The following is a 21,003-nucleotide window of genomic DNA, read 5'->3' on the forward strand; positions in this document are numbered from 1 at the left end:
TACAAAGCCATTTTGAGGTCTTTCTTTCATAAGAAAGAAGAGCAAAGTTATAACTGAGTTTCTCTTATTCATTTATTTCATATGAAGTGGCAATTCTCTCCTAAAAAAGAGGGGCTCTAAATTCCTTTTGCAAAATTGCCGAGACACTCCCTTATTTTTTATTTGCTAAGCAATTTTGTTGTAAGCCATTTTGCTGCTCACTTTTGCAAGAGAGAAGAGCCACCTCAAATGAATTAAATTAATAAGACAAAACCTGCTAAAAAGTGAGCTCGTGTGGAAAAGTGAGCAGCAAAATGGGTGTTAGGAGTAAAATCGGTCTTGACCTTCACGATCTGAACACGTGTCAAGAAATGATCCGAGAACAGATCACCTTTTAATGAGACGGAAGAAACAAGAAATTGAAAATCCAACATCAAATAGAATTTCCCTACATTTGATCCGTAACAAAAGAGAAAGATGGCTCAAGGCCACTTTGTACAAATCCTGTAATCCAAAAAAAGTTACTTTTCCCTTTGCATACGTTCACTTATAACAAAATACAAAGTCCTAATAATAGTATGATTCTAAATATCTAATTAACACTCAATCACTAAAAAATAGGAACCAAAGGAACGACCAAAAGGAATAAAATCTCTAAGATGAGTTGTGATGGGGTATAAAAACAGCAGCCTATTAGCTGTAGACACGTGGCCCGAGGATGGCCCACCGCAAACCCCGCATCAGCAGGGGTAGTTTGGTAATTACAGCAGAGTAGGTGAGCTCGAAAAGTCTTTACATTAAATTTTAAAAAGGGATTTCCTAGGCAAGTTTATGGAAAGTTGTTTCAAAGCTCACTTTTGCAGGTGAGAACAGCCACATGGGCTCACTTTTTAGCAGGTTTTGTCTTATTAATTTAATTCATCTAAGGTTTCTGTTCTATCCTGCAAAAGTGAGCAACAAAATGGCTTACGGCAAAATTGCCTAGCAAATAAAAAAATCCTGTTTTTTTTTTTAAATTAATTTAATATTCCACCAAAATTTCGACCGAAATTTAATATTGAATAAAATATTATTTTCTTTGTTGTACCGGATTTCGACTAAAATTTCAAAATTTCAGAGTCCGAAACCTGTACCAAAACCGAAATTTTATACCATGTTTGGATCATCCTATAGTGTTGTCCGTACAGTACTTTCTGAAAAATAAGGGACTAAAAGAGCTTACACCGTATAAAATCTCTTCATCTATATATCGGAGGGCTAGGATCATCCTATGGAAATGATCTTTTGGGCAAAATCTATTCACGTTATGGCCCATCATATGGACGGTTTGGATCATCCTATAGTGTGGTTCGTACAGTACTTTCTGAAAAATAAGGGACTGTAAGGGCTTACCGTATAAAATCTCTCTTATGAAAAGGGAGCCAATAGATCTCTTCCAATAATAAATTAAGGTGGAATGATATAGACATTCTTAAAAATGGGCAATGACACATACACTTTTGTACTATATATTCAATAACATCACGCGGTCCCACCTTTGATTACTATGCACTATCTACTTAATAGGCCGTGCTTTTGATCTATAATGACAAAAAAAAAAAAAAAAAAATGCGATCATCCAATTTAAGGCCAAATAATGTGAATTTTTTTCGTTAAATGTGAGTCGTTGTCTATATATAGTTTTAGGGTGTCTGTATTCAATGCACACAAAAAAACACATTAGGATTGGATGATTGGAGTGGGGTCCACCATATAAATGGCTCTACCGTGAGGTCCATCATATAAATGGCTCTACCGTGGAACCTACCACATCAAAACATAAGGCAGAATGGTGGGCCTCACTTGATGCATGGATTTGAATTGAGTTAGTGGGACCCACCTATCAAATCATCAAAGCATAAGGCAGAATGGTGGGTCTCACTTGATGCATGGATTTGAATTGGGTCAGTGGGACCCACCTATCAAATCATATCACTGACCTTCATGGGTATTTTGGTCCTTTTGCTGGGTAATTTTCATCTTTTTATATAAAAGGAAATTTTGGTCTTCTACGAATTAAAAAAAATAATGGGCATTTTGGTCAAAAATTGATGGCATGACCTGATTTGCAAAATTCATTCAAAGGTGGTGAGTCTATTTGCAAATTGTGAAACTACAAGACTGTTTTTGCAAATAAAGCAAAGTAGAGGTCTTCTTTTGCAAAAACACCATTCGAATTTTTGGGCCGAAATTTCAGCTGAAATTTCGAAAATGTTTTTTAAAATTTCTCCGAAATTGAAGAAATTTTGGCCGAAATTTGAAAATCTATTTAACTTAAAATTTTTGGAATGCCCATCCTTTATTGCGGCTACTTTTAGAATGATTTTTGAGGTTACATTTGTCTTCATTAAGGGATTATGACTTTAACTGAAAGAAAATACATCATTTCGCTCGCTTTTTCTCTCGTTTGATAAAGGTTTGAGAAAGTATGAGATAAGAGAAAAGCCATTGATGATCGAAGGTGGTTTTCTATAGTATTTTCTCCCTAATTTTTTCTCTCGTTTTTTCTCTTTAGCAAAATAAATGCTAGGAACTTCCCTAAAACTGACGAAAGTTAATAGATAGTTTATCAATCAAAGAGCCACCTCAAAGCTATTTTGATGCTCACTTTTCACACTTAAAAGAGACATCATAAATAACTACACCCACTGCCATAAACACATAAGCCATAAACTAACACGAATAACTCAACATAAAACTATAAGAAAACTTCCCATTAACAAAATAATAAAATGCACATATCAATATCATAGTTGTAGCAATATTCAAAATAAAGGGATAAAATTCTTTTATCTTAAAAGTTTTGGGTGCCCACCCTTTATTGCTGCTACTTTTATAATGATTTTTGTGGTTACATTTTTCCTTAACGTTTGGTGGATCTTCTTACATGATAGGCTTGATGTGGACCCTAATCCGAGAGAGGCGGGGGCGAGCCCCACACGACTAGAAAGTATCTCTCTACAGATCATCCACGTGAATGGAGAGCTCTACCAAGGAACTCTCAAAAGGAATGCCTCTCACAGCATGAGTGGCAAAACAAAGGGAGATACTTCTCGATTCGGGGACTAGCCCAGATTCGAGGCGTACTTTAAACAAAGAAGAGTCGTCATCCAAGGAAGTAGGCCTTGGATCCCATACTATGCTCTGTTGCAACGGATAACCAGAGATATAAAAGAAGGTTCGTGCCTGGTTATGAATTTGGAAGGTTCGAAGAGCACCTCATCCGCCCAAGTGCAAACACCTGGTCTCTTATGCCATTTACTTATTGATTTTGAAGAGTTTTGGGCGAAAGTCGTGTGAAATGGGAACACATATCTCCGAGAAGACGTCTATCTAATCATGCATGTCTCGGAGGAATAATAAGCACAGACAAAATAGATGAAAGTAGTGTCGTCTAAGAATAGCTAGGTTATGAGTGCATACCTAATTGGTGTCTAAGTTCTGGTGTACAAACACATGCATGCTACATATAAAGGTATAGGGTCTGCACATGAAAGTAAGAAAACACAGCAAAACACACGACACAATTCAATTCTAAACATGACTCGACAAAACGAATCCTAAAACTCTAATGCAGTACTTGACTGGAACCAGAATGGCCATCCACCCTGGCTGCTCTATGTATCCCGGCCTCAGGAAGAATCGGAGTCAACGTAGTTCGATGACCTATTCTAAACTACGATGCCTAACCATCTAGAACCGCTATACTAGACTCAATCCACTAGACTCGACTGGTTTTAAAGCTTTTTGTACAATTATTTAAGTTCAAGTAAATTGTAATTTTTGGGACTCTCTGTATGCCTTAACTAATGCAAGTTGATTAGCGTTAAGCTAATGCAGGTGGGCCCTATATCCTATGTGTATCTAGGCTGTGCATTTTAAGGAAAACCATGGGCTGTCTATATGCTTCCTAGTCTAGCCATCAGTTCGACTAAATGTCTAATCGACCAACTCGAGGCCTTCTAACTCTAGGGACACCCACACGACAGGACACACCGTATCAATACAAATCAGGACAGCCTCCTAACTCTAAAACACCTCAAACAACTAGGACAGACTCCTAACTCTAGGGGAATATTTTTTTGAAAAAAAGGTTTTGAAGATTTTTGTAATTTTTGAAAGGTTTGAAATGTTTTATTTTTAAAGGTTTGGCTGGACTTGGGATATGAATCCCAAGCTGCACTACGTACCCTGTGGAAATGGATCAAGCAAACGTAGTTCGGAAACAGATTTTTCGAACTACTCCTAGGACTCAAGAATTTTGAGATTTTTGGGTTTTTAGATGTTTTTCAATTGTTTTTGAGTTTTTGACTCAAGAAGACAAAATTCTATCATCATAAGGGTAGGACAGACTCCTGATATCCCACAAAGGTTGGACAGCATCCTATGCTTTGCGGGGGGAAAAGACAGAATCACGACTCTGCAAGGGTTGGACAGCACCCTATACCTTACAAGAGTGGATAAAAAAATCACATGATTTGATGAGAGGTTGGACAGAATCCTAACCCCTATGATGATAGGACAGACTCCAGACACTGAATGATTGACTATCTAGCTAAGGACATACTCCTATGCTAATGAAAAAAACTTTCTGACTAAGGATAGATTCCTATGGAATAGGCTCTAGACAAGGCTTGTCTCCAAGGGAGGAGTGCCTTATGAGACATAGTGTGTCTCCCAGTGTAGGAGAATGTCAATCCTAAGGCAAAGGAATCCTCTAATGAAATCAAGACATGATGATGAATACCCTTAAGGAGGTATTTCCCAAAGAAGGGAACTTTAAGTGCAAGAGAATGCAAGACAAGACAATTATGTGCAAATGATAGGTTCAAATGAAAAGAAAAGGTTTAGCTTGCCATAGAAAAGGAATCCAAGAAATTTGGAAAGCATGGAAATGCATTTGGAAATGACTTGAAGAATTTTGAAAGCCTAAATGTCTAGGAATGCTAAGCTCTTTTAGCTCAAGTGCAAGTCTCTATCATAGCTCCTTAACATCTTTTAATTAACCATTTTCCAACATCTTTTACAAATTTCCAACATGTTTAATTAAGGTTCAAATCATTAGTAGATCACTTGTTTGCATATCAATATCAAGTTTGACAAGGCATTGTTAAAGCACAACCAAACACCCAATTTTTACTAAAACACGTCAAAAATGTAAAACAATTCATGAAAATTTACTAATACATGATTTATAACTTGCTAGTACGCTTACATATCCAAAAATAGTCATTAGAAATGATTTAGAATCAGAACAATAACAAAAGGCAAGCCATATCATATTAATGACATAAGGTGTAGAAAATGTGATTTTCTGAGGAAAATTTGACCATCTAGACATCAAAACCATCAAAACTCACAATTACCAAAGTTGTAGAGCTCATGATTAGTGACATTTTCTCTTTTGATCACTTCGGCCAACTCCAGCCAGAAGTGGTTAGAAAATGATCATCTCTAGGTTATTGCCATTAAAAAGCACATTAGGTGTTTGGCTGAGAGTTTACACTCAATTTTGACACCCAAAATATTGTTTCTGAAAAATTTGCACAATAAGAAAGTTTTAAGATAATTTGTAAGGAACAACTTTCCTTTCTACAGCTCTGGCCAACTCTGACCAGAAATGATCCGAAAACAGCCGACAATGTACTGTGCACAGTATGACAATTTTTTTGAAACAGCTGAAATCTTACAGATGGATTTTGACAATCAAAACATCGATTCTGGAAAAACTTTGCACAATATGAGAGTTTTAAGAAATTTTGTGTGGAACAACTTTCCTTTGTATGGCTCTGGCCAATTCTGACCAGAAATGGTCTGGAAACAGCCGACAATGTACTGTACACGAAGGGTCTTGAACTCAAAATCAAGCTCTAAAAAAAATCCTAGCTGAAACAGAGCATACAACAAAGAAACTCACAACATTTTTCGACAATTTCTATATAATAACTACATCCCAAAGCATTATGCAACAATTTTCCACACGAATTACTTGATCCACAACATTTTTTCTACAAATTCCTCATGCACCATAAGCTCCAAAGCATTATTCATCATTTTCCACAAACAAACAACTCTAGAATAATACCTTAAGATACTAGAATTAAAATCATGAAGGAATAATAAAAATACCTGAAATTGAGTTTATTCACCTTGATAGATCTACTCTTTCAACTCAATCTCTCTGATCTGTTTCTCCTTCTCCCTCAACTCCCTCTCTCTACAATTTCAAGAAAAGAAAATCTACTAATCGGAGAAGGTCGAGTTAGGATTAGGTAATGGCCATGATCAGAAATTGCAAAGATTTGCCAAATCCGATGACTCAATATCCGGATCTTATGGACTCCTTGTGAATACAGAGATCAAGGTCAGATTCGTAAGAAAATGGCTGGCTAGCAAGGTGAGGGAAATGATCCGATTCCGGCGGACCTTGCCGGAATCAATGGAGCTAAGATTAGATCTAAGGAAAAATGGCTTGAATCTAGGGTTTCAAAGGTAGAAATGAAGGAGATTGATTGGATCTAGGATTTTGGAGATGGAAAATGAAGTATTGAGGTGTTAGAGATGTCGTAGCTGATGGAGATGAAGATGATGCGCTCGCCGGAGCATCGGCGAGATGGCCGGCGAAGACTCTCTCTCTCTCTCTCTCTCTCTCTCTCTCTCTCTCTCTCTCTCTTTCTCTCTCTTTTTTTCTCCTGAAAATGAGCTCAAAATCCCTATTTAAAGATATTTTGGATGCTGATATTGGCACCACCAACATTGATGGGCGCACTATTGACGAAAAAGTTGATAGGCGCACCATCCAATCGTGTCCCGTTCTGCCCCAGGCCGTGACCCTTCCAGGATATTTCACTCCCCTTTTCTGGTTTACATTACGGACACTCTCCCATCTCGTTCGCTAGGCAAACGCGCTCGGAATTCGACGAAATTTTGTAGGGACCTAGATGGGATCCTAAGCTAGCTTAATATGAAATTTGAGGTCCTACCTCATTGATTTGATGGGGTTATTCATTTTCACAGAGAGGTTTAGGGCTCGGTCAAAATGGGGTGTCTACACTTGAATGCACGAATCGTCGACAATGTCTTGAATTTCATCAAACCATGCTGCAAATCTCCAAGGAACTGAGTGTTTTCCACTAATCCAGATAATCACATCTTTCAAGTCCCCTTCAATTTCAACTTTAGCGATGTCATCATTTGATAATAGCTTAATGCCATAATGAATTGCTCTCACCTCAGCCTTGTTTGCATCCGAGACCCCTAATGGTCCCGAGAAAGCCCATATTACTCTTCCTTGATCATCTCTTAAGACGCCTCCAATACCGGATGGTCCCAGGTTTCCCAAACTTGAACCATCAAAGTTTAATTTCTTCATTCCTTGCTTAGGAGATTCCCAAACCTGATCCACCGATGAAGCATCCTAGCCCCATTGCATATCACATTCCATCTGCACCAAAGATCATATGCCGACACAAAAGTAAAACTAGGAATGATTCTCACCCAAGAAACAATGAGAGCAATGACCTTGTTAAAAAGAAAGAGTGATCTGCCGACCCCTATTATGGGGACCCTTCATCGTTGCTTCTAACGGAAAAATAAGCCTTCTCTTTTGGCATTTGGATGTTAAGCCCGAAATGTTGGTTGTTTGATTCTACAGGAAAAGTTAGCCTTCTCTTTGGTTCTACTGGAAGTAGGATCCTTGCCGTTCTACTCAAGTGAGGCATTTGAAGTTTGATACCAAAATGCATTTCGTTTTTTTATGTCTTTGAATTCAAAAGGGAAAAAATTGGGGAGTAGTAGCAACCATGGAAGAGAGTTAAAGCCATTTTCTTCTTGTTCTTCCGTAAGTATAGGTTTAACCAGGGATAAAACTGGATAAAAAGTAAGAAAACTTACCGGTGGGAGACTTCAGAATACGAGAATTGCCAAAGGCTTCTTCTTCCATAAATTTAGGGTTAACCAGGGATAAAAACTTTAGAAAAATTGCTAGTGGGAGACTTCAGAATACGAGAATTGCCAAAGGGGGACACACTTTTGAAAAATACCCCATTTCATCCCTCTCTAACAATTTTCAAAGGGGTTTTTGCAAAAGAAGTCTTGCACTTTGCTTTATTTGCAAAAAGAGTCTTCTACTTTGAGAATTCGCAAATAGAGTCATCATGTTTGAGCAAATTTTTCAAGTCTGGTCATGCCATCAATTTTTGAATAAAATACCCATGTTAGATTTTTGTTTACTCGTTGAAAAGACCAAAATCTCCTCATACGTTAAAATACTAAGATTAAAAAGACCAATATACATTTGACAGTCAAAGATCAATTTCGAATGCGGGTGTGGGAATATCATTTTTACATATACTAGCAGTCTTATGCATGGGTGTCAAAAAGTGGGCCCACCCCATCAAAAGAAGATGTGTAAAGTTGTGGGGTCCACCATATAAATGGCTCTACCATGGAACATACCACATCAAAGCAAAAGGCAGAATGGTGGGCCTCACTTGATGCATGGATTTGAATTTAGTAAGTGGGACCCAGCTATCAAATCATCAAAGCATGAGGCATAATGGTGAGCCTCACTTGATGCATGGATTTGAATTGAGTTAGTGGGACCCACCTATCAAATCATCAAAGCATAAGGCAGAATGGTGGGCCTCACTTGATTCATGGATTTGAATTGGGTTAGTGGGACCCACCTATCAAATCATATCACTGACCTTCATGGGTATTCTGGTCCTTTTGCTAGGTGATTTTCATCTTTTTATATAAAAGGAAATTTTGGTCTTCTACGAATTAAAAAAATCATGGGCATTTTGGTCACAAATTGATGGCATGACTTAATTTGCAAAATTCATTCAAAGGTGGTGACTCTATTTGCAAATTGTGAATCTACCAGACTATTTTTGCAAATAAAGCAAAGTAGAGGACTTCTTTTGCAAAAACCCCTTTCAAATTTTTGGGCCGAAATTTCAACTAAAATTTGGGAAATGTTTTTTAAAATTTCGCCGAAATTGAAGAAATTTCAGCCGAAATTTGATACATTTCGCCAATTTCGGATTTCGCTCGTTTCGGTTTACGTCTTGACCGAAATCTGAATTTTGGATTTCAGACGAAATTTAAAACCTTGCTTGGGACACCCAGCTACAATGTACCTATTACTTCGAAGGGGCTAATGTACTTCACATTTAAGGAATGAAGTGACCTGATTGCCACGTACAATTAGGGGTGCAACTCGGGTCGGGCGTGTCGGGTTTTCCAAAACCCTACCCTACCCGAGAATTATCTCGGGTCGGGTCGGGTCGGGTCTAGTTTTTTAGTGGAAAACCCGAGATTCCTAAACCTGACCCTACCCAAGATAGTTTCTCGGGTTGGGTCGGATCGGGTCAGGTTTCATTTTTTAGCATAGTGTAGGGAATCTAACCGGGTAGAACTCACCCCTAAAAGATAGCCGTTAGAGGGAGGGTACCCATTCCCTTATAACCCATCCCCATCACTTTACCGTTGTGAGACTATTTGCTTTTGCGTGGAACCCCAACAATCTCCCCCTCCACGCGGAAGCAACGTGGACAATCTCGCCCCTCCATGCGGCAGCAACGTGGGAACCACGAGATACTTCACCTGGGTTTCTTCGAGATCTTCCCGAGGTACATTCCCGCCCTCGGATGCAAACCGGGGTTACCACACCCCTGCTTTGATACTATTGTAGGGAATCTAATTGGGTAGAACTCACCCCTAAAAGCTAGCCGTTAGAAGGAGGGTGCCCATTCCCTTATAACCCATCCTCATCCCCATCACTTTACTAATGTGGGACTATTTGCTTTTACATGGAACCCCAACACATGGGATATCGACTAATTTTAAAGATTGTTAGAAAAAAACAAATCTTCACTCCAAATATTTCTAAATTTATGTCATCAAGTGTATAACTTTAAGATGGACTCTATATTTTCACATAACCGACATGATCGCCTCAATGAAAACAATTATATCAATATATTAGAAAATAATTTTCAATGTTATTCAAGAGATATTTAAGATAGTCACAGTGCAACCATATGAGTCGGGTCGGGTTTCAGGTTTTTTTCTTTAAACCCGGCCCTACTCAAGATTGAGTAGGGTTTTCCAGTTTAAAACCCGACCCTACCCAGGACCTATGATTTCTAAACCCGACCCATGTTGTTTTAGGGTCAGGTCAATGCATGTTGGGTAAAACCCAACCCAAGTTGCAGCCCTACGTACAATGCAGCTGGGTGTCCCAAGCGATGAAAAGGGGCGCATTTATCATAAAATTAGGCATTTTGCAATGTGATAGTCACTTTCATATCTATAGAATAAGAGAGAGTGCTTAAGTGGGGCACGACCTCATGGAAATAAATGAACAGTGCTTGATACCACATAGTGGGTCTCACCCTCTAATTGATGCGGACATCCTACTTGAGAGCCATCCTTTGGATCTCTTTTGGCCCAAATTTTTTTTTTGAATGGTAAGTATAATATATTAAAGGCGCCATAGACCCAAATAAAGGTACAAGTGGAAATTAGAAACAAAATAGGGGAAGAAAAATCGAGGAAGGAAATCAAACATCTTAATATTATCCCTTGATACCCCATCATTGGCTAACTTGTCGGAGACACCATTGGCTGATCTTCTTACATGATAGGCTTGAATGCATGAATCATCGACAATGTCTTGAATTTCATCAAACCATGCTGCAAATCTCCAAGGAATTGAGTGTTTTCCAATAATCCAGATAATCACATTTTTCGAGTCCCCTTCAATCTCAACTTTAGCGATGTCATCATTTGATAATAGCTTAATGCCATAATGAATTGCTCTCACCTCAGCCTCGTCTGCATCCGAGACCCCTATTGGTCCTAAGAAAGCCCATATTACTCTTCCTTGATCATCTCTTAAGACGCCTACAATACCGGATGGTCCCGGGTTTCCCAAACTTGAACCATCAAAGTTTAATTTCCTCATTCCTTGCTCAGAAGATTCCCAAACCTGATCCACCGATGAAGCATCCCTAGCCCCATTGCATATCACATTCCATCCGTACCAAAGATCATATGCCGACATAAAAGTAAAACTAGGAATGATTCTCACCCAAGAAACAATGAGAGCAATGACCTTGTTAAAAAGAAAGAGTGATCTCCTAGAGAAACCTTTGAACACCCTGGCATTTCTTTCTTTCTAAAGGACACATATTGTGTCAAGAAAAGATACCTTCCAGAGAATTTTCCCTTTACCTTTCCATGGAACAAATTCCCAATTATCAAACAAATCTTCTAACTTAGCAAGGAGGACCCATGCAACACCGAACCTTGATAATAAGCTATTCCAAACCTCTCTAGCAACCCTGCATTGAAATAACAAATGGTCTGCCGATTCCCCTGCTCAATGCACAAAGGACAAAGATCGATAATGAATACATTAAGCTTCCTTAGGAAATCGACAGTTTGAATTCTTCTAAGAATAGCTGCCCATGCAAATGCTTGAACTCTAGGAGGAGCTTGGATACTCCAAACCTTGGCTACTTTAGATGATGCAGAACATGGCACCAACTGTGGACCCCGATCCGAGAGAGAGGCGGGGGACGAGCCCCCATGAAAAAAGTCTCTCTCTACAGATCATCCACGTGAATGGAGAGCTCTACCAAGGAACTCTCGAAAGAATGTGCCTCTCACAGCATGAGTGGCGATACAAAGGTGAGATACCTCTCGATTCGGGGACTAGCTTAGATTCGAGGCGTACCTTAAACAAAGAAGAGTCGCCATCCAAGGAAGTGGGCCAAGGATCCCATACTATGCTCTGTTGCCGCGGATAACCATAGAATATAAAAAGAAGGTTCGTGCCTGGTTATGAATTTGGAAGGTCCGAAGAGCACCTCGTCCGCCCAAGTGCAAGCACCTGGTCTCTTATGCCATTTATTATTGATTTTGAAGAGTTTTGGGCGAAAGTCATACGAAATATGAACACATATCTCCGAGAAGACGTCTATCTAATCATGCATGTCTCGGAGGAATAATAAGCACACACAAAATAGAAGAAAATAGTGTCGCCTAAGAATAGCTAGGTTATGAATGTCATACCTAATTTGTGTCTGAGTTCTGGTGTGCAAACGTATGCATGCTACAGCTAAAGGTATAGGATCTGTACATGAAAGTAAGAAAACACAGCAAAACATACAACACAATTCAATTCTATACATGACTGGACAAAATGAATCATAAAACTCTAATGCGACTTTACTCGGACCAAGATGGCCGTCAATCCCAGCTGCTCTACGTATCCCGGCCTCGAGAAGAATCGGAGTCAACGTAGTTCGATGACCTATTCTAACTACGATGCCTAACCATCTAGAACCGCTATCCTAGACTCGATCCAGTAGACTCGACTGATTTTTAAAGCTTTTTACACGATTGCTTAAGTTCAGGTGAATTGTAATTTTCAGGACTCTCTATATGCCCTAACTAATGCAAGTTGATTAGCCTTGAGCTAATGCAGGTGGGCCTTACATCCTATATGTAACTAGGCTGTGCATCCTAAGAAAAACCATGGGCTGACTATATGCTTCCTAGTCTAGCCATCGGTTCGACTAAATGTCTAACCGATCAACTTGAGGCCTCCTAACTCTAGGGACACTCACACGACAGGACACACCATATCAATACAAACAAGACAGACTCCTAACTCTAAAATACCCAAAACAGCTAAGACAGACTCCTAACTTTAGGGGAAGATCTTTTTGAAAAGGTTTTGAAGAATTTTTGTATTTTTGGAAGATTTGAAATGTTTATTTTTAAAGGTTTGGCTGGACTTGGGATGTGGATCCCAAGCTGCACTACGTACCTTGTTGAAAGGGATCAAGCCAACGTAGTTCGGAATAGAATTCCTAACTACTCTCCTATGACTCAAGATTTTTGAGATTTTTGGTTTTTCAGATGTTTTTGATGTTTTTGACACAAGAGGACTGAATCCTATCATCGTAAGAGGAGGACAGACTCCTGATATCCCACAAAGGTTAGACAGCATCCTATGCTTTGCGGGGGAAAATGACAGAATCACGACTCTGCAAGGGTTGGACAGCATCCTATACCTTGCAAGAGTGGATAAAAATCACATGATTTGATGAGAGGTTGGAAAGAATCCTAACCCCTATGATGATAGGACAGACTCCTGAAAGAATGACTTTCTAGCTAAGGACATGCTCCTATGCTAAGACTAACTCAAAAATTAGTGACTCTAAAAGAGGTGCTAATGAGACATGGCATGTCTCCTAGGGATGGGCTCACTAATGAGACAAAGCTTGTCTCTAAAGGATACAACATTCTCTGCATGAGACATAGCTTGTCTCCCTGAGGGTAAGCTTTTCTACGAGACAAAGCATGTCTCTCTAAAAGGGTAGGCTCCAGCTTGTCTCTAAAGGATACAACATTCTCTGCATGAGACATAGCTTGTCTCCCTGAGGGTAAGCTTTTCTACGAGACAAAGCATGTCTCTCTAAAAGGGTAGGCTCCAGCTAGCGCCATCATAGCCCTTGTAATGATAGGGACCTAAGGTTTAAGGAATATACATCTAAAAGATTGGGTAAGTCTTTCAAATTAAAGAAGGGAGTGCTATTTGGACTGAGCAAGTCCCCTAATAATGGGCTTGGGCTAGCGCCTTCATCGCCCTTTCAATGATGAGAAAGGGGAAAGGTTCAAAGGGTGCCTAAAAATCTAAGAAACTTCTATCTAAAGAAAGAGGGAATAAAAGAAAATAGGATACTATCACAACCGGGTAAGTCCCTCCAATGATGGGCTTGGGCTAGCGCCTTCATCGCCCCTGCGATGACTGGGCTCTTATAATCTGAGGCATTTAAGAGGATAAAGGGTCTTTATCTAAAGAAAAGAAGAAGGAAAAAGAACACTACCATGTCTAGGTAGATTTCTCTAAAGGAGGGGCTTGGGCTAGCGCCTTCATTGCCCTTGCAATGAAAGGACAAATTCTAAGGGTTTCTAAAGACTATGCAAGTCTATAGAGAGAGAAGAAGAAAGAAGGGGGTATTACCACGACCGGATAAATCCCTCTAAAGATGGGCTTGGGCTAACGCCTTCATCGCCCTTGCAATGATAAGGGCAAGGGTTTAAAAGATGTCTAAAAGACTTGACAAGTTTTCTAAATGAGAGGGGGATTACTACTAAGACTGGGTAAGTCTCCTATAGGATGGGCTTGGGCTAACGCCTTCATCGCCCTTACAATGATAGCGAAGAACCAATACCAAAGAATCTACAAATGAAACTAAAGGAGACATGGAAATGCATAACTCTATTGATATTATGACTTGCAGTAATTGAAACACACAAAAGTTACATTAGTCAACTAATAATGTAATGAAGACAGCCACAACTTTATAGAATGAAAGCAAAGAAATGAGAAATCTAAAAGCTTGCAGACCTATAAGCCCAAAACATGAAATGAGATAATGAGGACTAGCTAGGCTCATACGTCCAAGATATCCACTATTTGAACTGTCCTAAATCACTTCCCAAGGAAATGACTGAAATAAAAGGAATCATACCATCTCAAAACTTCTTAAAGACCACTTTCCCATTGAAATTTTATACTCGGTATATAAACCTACTGTCAACTACATCCCAGCAGGTCATGGAAATTGCTACAAGCATGATTGTGCTGATCTTATTCTCATGACAGGGATATTGAAAGGAAATATTCTTTTAATCGCAGACTAATTCAAACATCTTGATAAAAAATAAAAAATAAAATTGCTCAACCAAACTCATAAGCTTTCTTGACTTACATGATTTCAATCAGATTGCAAATTAAGAAAAGAAAGAAGATGGGGATAGAATCCAAATAGAAACAGGTATATCAAAATTTCAGAAACTAAACAACATTACTGACCAATTTAAAATTCTGAATTTTATCCAATCTCAAGGTGAATCTCATATAACTCCAAGTCATAATATCCGCCACAGAAGCAGAGAACGAATAAAGGGGCTTTAATCCAGGCATAAATTTGTTCTATCTTTACCTCATATAAAACCCAGTGAAATTATTCTCATTTAACTCTTGTCTTCAACAAGCCATCAAGGGAAAAGAAAAACTCTACTATCAGATGATATAGATCTAGGTTTAAATCATATAAACTAAAATAAAATAGAAATTTAGAAAGAAAATGCAAAACCGAAAGCATTGAGGGCCAATCACTCCAACAGAAATTCCAAAGAAGATTATTTTCTAACTTATGAAACCAAATGAATTTAAGTAAATCAAACAATTCTCATCAAATCAGTAAAATTTACACATGAAAATGATCTTCTTTCTTTTCTTGCTAAGCATCAGTTCAAATTGATCTAAAAAAAATCATTTCCTTATTCACACAACAGATCAAATCAACACATTTTAGTGATATTATGTGCTGATGATTTTTTTTTTCTAAGATCAAAACAAAGCTAGTGGGGATTAAGATCATCAAAACAAAAACAAAAGGAGAAGCAGAAAAAATGGAATGAATGAGGAAATTGAGAAAAGTACCTGAATTTAGAGCTTTACATATTCGAGTAGAATTACCAAAACTAGAATTGACGAAAATTCCAACAAGAATGGCCAAATTTGTGATGAAGCTGAAAGCACTCTCTCTTCCTTTTATACTCTCTCACTTCTAATTTCTCTTATATTGCTAATTTTTCAGAGATTAAGCTTCTCTTCTTCTTCTTCCCTAGCTTTCTCTTGATCTCTCTGCAATTCAGAAAAGCTCAGATCCCCTTTTCCTCCTCTGATTTTCCTTCTTTCTCTGGATTTTTCTCAGTTCCCAACTCTCTCTCGATCTCTTGATCTCTCTTTGTATCTCTCTCAATCTTCCTCTTGCTATGCGTAGATCTTGCAGGAGCTTCGGCAATCCCACCGAAAAAGGTTAATCGGAGAAGAAAAACGTGAAATCCAACTTTCTCTCTACTCTTATGTTCTCTGTAGGTCCGTAGATCTGATCTCTCTCTCTCTCTGATTTCATTCTCTGCTATTCTCATAGCAGATCCCTCCTCTTTTCATTTCTTGCTTCAGAGCTCCGATCGGATCCACAGAGAATATGAGCTTTGACCGGAGAAGGAGTCATGGCCGAGGTTTACCGGAACTTTTGCAGATCGATGATCGACCGGAAAACACCATCGGAGAAAAAGAATATGAACGAAGAGGGTTTGAAATCTCAGATCTGGAAATCATCTCTCCATAGCTTTGTGTAGATCCGATCTCTAAGAAGGGGAAACGAGCCGGAGCTTTGACGGAGGTCAGTCGGAGCTCATGCCGGAGAAGATGCCGGAGATGGGAATCGGTGGATTAGATTTCGCACAGATCTCTCTCTCTCTCTCTCTCTCGGATTTTTTTCTTTTTTTTTCTTTTCTCTATAAATGAGAGAAAATTTGATATTTATATCAAATAAAGGTCGCGGATATTGGCACTCCTATCTGATGGGCGCGCGGAAAGTTGATACAGTACGCCCGCATTTTTTGTCCTATTCGACCTAGGCTCATCCCCATCCAGGATAATCCACCCCCCTTCTGTGAACTTGTACTACGACTTTGCTCGACTCGTTCGCTAGGCAAACGAGCTCGGATTTTGACAAAATTTCGGAGGGACCTAGCTAGGGCCTTAAACTAGCTTAGGGTGAATTTTGGGATCCTAGTTGATTGATTTGGTGGGGTTTTGCTCAAACTTGGAGGGTTTAGGGCACGGTCAAAATGGGGTGTCTACACCAACTGATGATAGAATGATTTAACCGAGAAGTCCCCTCCCGAGTTCCATATCCATACTCTTTTATCCCTACCATAACGTTTGATGTTGTTCTTCTCCAACATTGCAAGCAGCCTATCCACCGAGTGCAGTTCTCTATGAAAAAAGTCTCTTCTAAAGGACGGAGCCCAATTCACATTACTGTCCCTTCGATCAAAACACTCTTTGACTAGAACATCCCTATCAATTGCCACTACAAACAAATCAGGAAAGAGGTCTCTCAAAGGATTAGCGTCACACCAAGCATCAAAAAAAAATCTAATGCGATTCCTTGTGTACACCCTGAACCTGATACCTTTTCGAATGTTGGTTTAAGTTTCATCACTTCCCGCGACATTGTGGAGCCCTTCTTCTTGAACTCGTCCTCTTATTCCCATCTTCCTATCTTGGAATTATACTTGATATCAATCAATTTGGCCCAAAGCTGAGTGCTTTCCTCCCCAAACCTCCATAATCACTTTCCTAACAAAGCTTGATTAGTCTCTCTAATTCTTAGAATCCAAGGCATCCCGCCTTAATTGGATTGCACACCTTATTCCACTTGAGCAAAGGAATGCCATTCTTTTCATATTCGATCCACCCCATAAGAATCTTCTTTGAATTTTTTCCAATCTGAACGCCACGCTCACAGGATATTTGGCCATTGATAATTGGTATATAGGGATATTAGCTAGGACTGCTTTGATCAATGTGATTCTCTCTCCTCTGGACACAAGATTTCTTTTCCATGTATCCAATCCTCTCTCCACACTTTCTATAATTGGTTCCCAGCATTCTTTCTTAGGACCAACCCATTCCAAGTGGGAGGCCAAGGTAAGTAGACTGAAGGTAGTCTACTGTGCAACCCAAGATACCCGCCATATCAGATATAACTTATTGATTCATATTGATACCAAATACCTTTGATTTATGGAAATTGGATCTTTTCCCTGAAATCACTTCTTAGCATCGCAATATAGCTTTTAAATTTGCAATTTTCATCAAAATCATGAGAGCCGAACAATAGGGTATCATCAACAAATTGTAAGTGTGAGATGTCTAAGTTTTTATCTCCTACCTGAAAGCCTTTTACAAGTCCTTTTCCTTTTCCTTTTTCCAAAAGCCTGCTGAGAGTCTTTGCCACCACCACAAAAAGGAAGGGAGACAAAGGGTCTCCTTGCCTTAGGCCCCGTGAGGATTTGAAAAAGCCAAACGAAGAACCGTTGATAATGATAGAAAACCATGCCGAAGAAATGCACTTCATAATCCAGGATCGCCATTTCACCCCAAACCCCATTCTCCCCATCAAATAGTTAAGGCAATCCCATTCCACTCGGTCATATGCTTTCTCCATATCTAGTTTACATACAATGCCCTGATAACCCATCTTCACTTGGAAATCTATCACCTTATTCGCTATAAGGGAACAATCAAGAATTTGTCTCTCAAGAACAAATGCGCATTGGTTTGAAGAAATGATCTATTGCAAGACCCTTTTAATGCGATCAACAAGCACTTTAGCTAATACCATGTAGAGACAACCTACCAAACTGATAGGACAGAAATCTTTCACACCGGTTCCACCCTTCACTTTAGGAATGAGCACGATGAAAGTGCCCCCCGTCCCTCTATCCACCTCCATCCCTTCATAAAACTGATGAAAAAAGCTAATCACATCTCCCTTCACATACTTCCAACATCTTTGAAAGAAGGCAAGACAAAAGCCATCAGGCCTGGAGCTTTGTCCTTACCTAGTGAGAAAACCCCCATCTGGATCTCTTCCTCAGAAAAATGACTTTCCAAGGTTCACTATCCTGTTGTTCAAGGCACCCAAAGTCCACTCCATCTGGATTTGGACGTAAGATTGCTTCCGATGAGTAGAGTTTTTTATAGAATTCCACAATTTCTTTAGTGATGGCACCCTTATCTTCCTTCAAGACCCCACCAACATCCATCATATCAATTCGATTCCTTCGTCTTCTCACGCTAGCCATAGCATGGAAATACGCCAAATTCTCGTCCCCTTCTTTGAGCCACTTCACTCTAGATTTTTGACGCCATGAAATTTCATCTCGCAAGATAATTCGATTGTGTTCTTCCTTTAGGATTCCAACTTCTTCCATCTCCTCTTCACTAGCTTGACCCCCTCATCCTTTCCAACAATCTCATTGATGCGAGATGATATCCATACTTCCATCTCATTCGTCACCCTATCATTATCTTTGCTCCACTCCTTAAGTTTTTGCTTGACATATCTTAGCTTAGATCCAATAACCACATCTGCCTTACCAAATACCGAGTGCTCATTCCACCATTGACCCATCTTCTCCACCATTTTAGGAGCTGCCAGCCAGGCAACTTCAAATCTGAAAGAATCTTTTGGCCCAAAAATTATTCCAATCATAATGTGTATTTTTTGTGTCTGAGTATAGACACCCAAAAACTAGATATAGACAAGAGCTCACATTTAACAACAAAAATTCACATTATTTGGCCTTAAATTGGATGATGGCGTATATTTTTTGTCATTATAGATCTAAAGCAAGGCCTATTATGTTGATAGTGCATATCAATCAAACGTGGGACCGCGTGATGTTATTGAAGCATTCCTTATATAGAACAAAAGCGTATGTGTCAATGCCCTTTCTAGGAATGTCTATACCATTCCGCCTTAATTTATTATTGGGAAGTGATATATTTGCCCCCTTTCTTTTCTTGGGTTTCAGTTAGATAGGAACATATTTGATAAATACATACTGATAATTCTTGAATGGATCGAATATTAGAATGAAGAGATCCTTTGGATAATGAACTATTGGATCTAGGCCATCTTTGGCGGTGAATAGAAAGCCCCCTTTATTGTATTTATGACTATCCTTTTACGCTAAGGAGGTGGCCCTAGGAAGAAAAAGTAGCTAATTTATCATTTCCTTATTGTTGAGGACATTGAATATCAGTGCCAAAGAAGTTAGTTGCACAAAAAGTAAATAAATTTTATGGTGCCTCACATCAGCCATGTTTTCCTTTTAGGAATATCTAAGGCAATTTTGTACAAAGCCATTTTGAGGTCTTTCTTTCATAAGAAAGGAGAGCGAAGTTATAACTCATTTTGTCTTATTCATTTATTTTATATGAAGTGACAATTCTCTCACGAAAAAGAGGGGCTCTAAATTGCTTTTGCAAAATTTCCGAGACACTCACTTATTTTTTATTTGCTAGGCAATTTTGCAGTGACCCATTTTGCTGCTCACTTTTGCAAGAGAGAACAGCCACCTCAAATGAATTAAATTAATAAGACAAAACCTGCTAAAAAGTGAGCCTGTGTGGCTGTTCTCACCTGCAAAAGTGAGCCTCAAAACGGCGGCTTTCCGCGAACTTGCCTAGAAATCCCTTTTTGCCTTATCCATTTAACTCATCTGAGGTGGTTGTTCTATCCTGCAAAAGTGATATGAAAATAAGACCAATACCCCAATCCTTATATCCCATAATATGTAATTTCTTATTATATATGGATGGTGAAAATTTCATATAAGCAACTGTTCAAATTTAACCACAAAAAAATGCACATTATTGGATATTAGGATTGCATGATGGGCTTGATTTTGGGGATCGAGAGATCTAAAACAAAGACTATTAAATAAATGGTTCAGATAAATCAAAGATGGGACCTGCTATGCTGAAGTGGGGGTGTCTCACTGTATTGAAATGAGGTCGCACCACATTGAAGCATTGCTCCGTATGTTAAAGGCACATGTGTCTTAAATACTCGCTAATGGAATGATTTGAAACCTCTGATCTAATGGGTCACTACTACCATAGTTAGCAAAACTTGATTTGGCAAAAAAAAAAAAAAAATGGACGGGAAAATCGATCTTAATAAGGAATTGGTTCAAAGAACTTAGTAAAAAACTAAAAGACAAAAAAAATATATTTAAAATTGGGCAGCGATAAATCGACCCCCATATATCTTAAATTGATCCCTTTTAACGTAACACGTTAGGACTTGCGAACAAAGTTTTCATTTGCCGTTAAACACTGTACAGGTGTACAACTCATACACTCTAACGTTTTACGTTAAAAGGGGTCGATTTATCACTCCCCTTAAAATTTTGTCATTTACAAAATATAGCGGGAGCAAATTTGAAAAGTAAGCCAAAAAAGGGGAGTGATCAATCCACTCCCCAAATTGATCAATCGACTCCCCATGTGTCTATCTCTCTCCT

Source organism: Tasmannia lanceolata, unplaced genomic scaffold (genome assembly GCF_043159265.1).
Source record: "Tasmannia lanceolata isolate RefF3 unplaced genomic scaffold, GAP_Taslan_0.1 ptg000011l, whole genome shotgun sequence".
Lineage (NCBI taxonomy): Eukaryota > Viridiplantae > Streptophyta > Magnoliopsida > Canellales > Winteraceae > Tasmannia > Tasmannia lanceolata.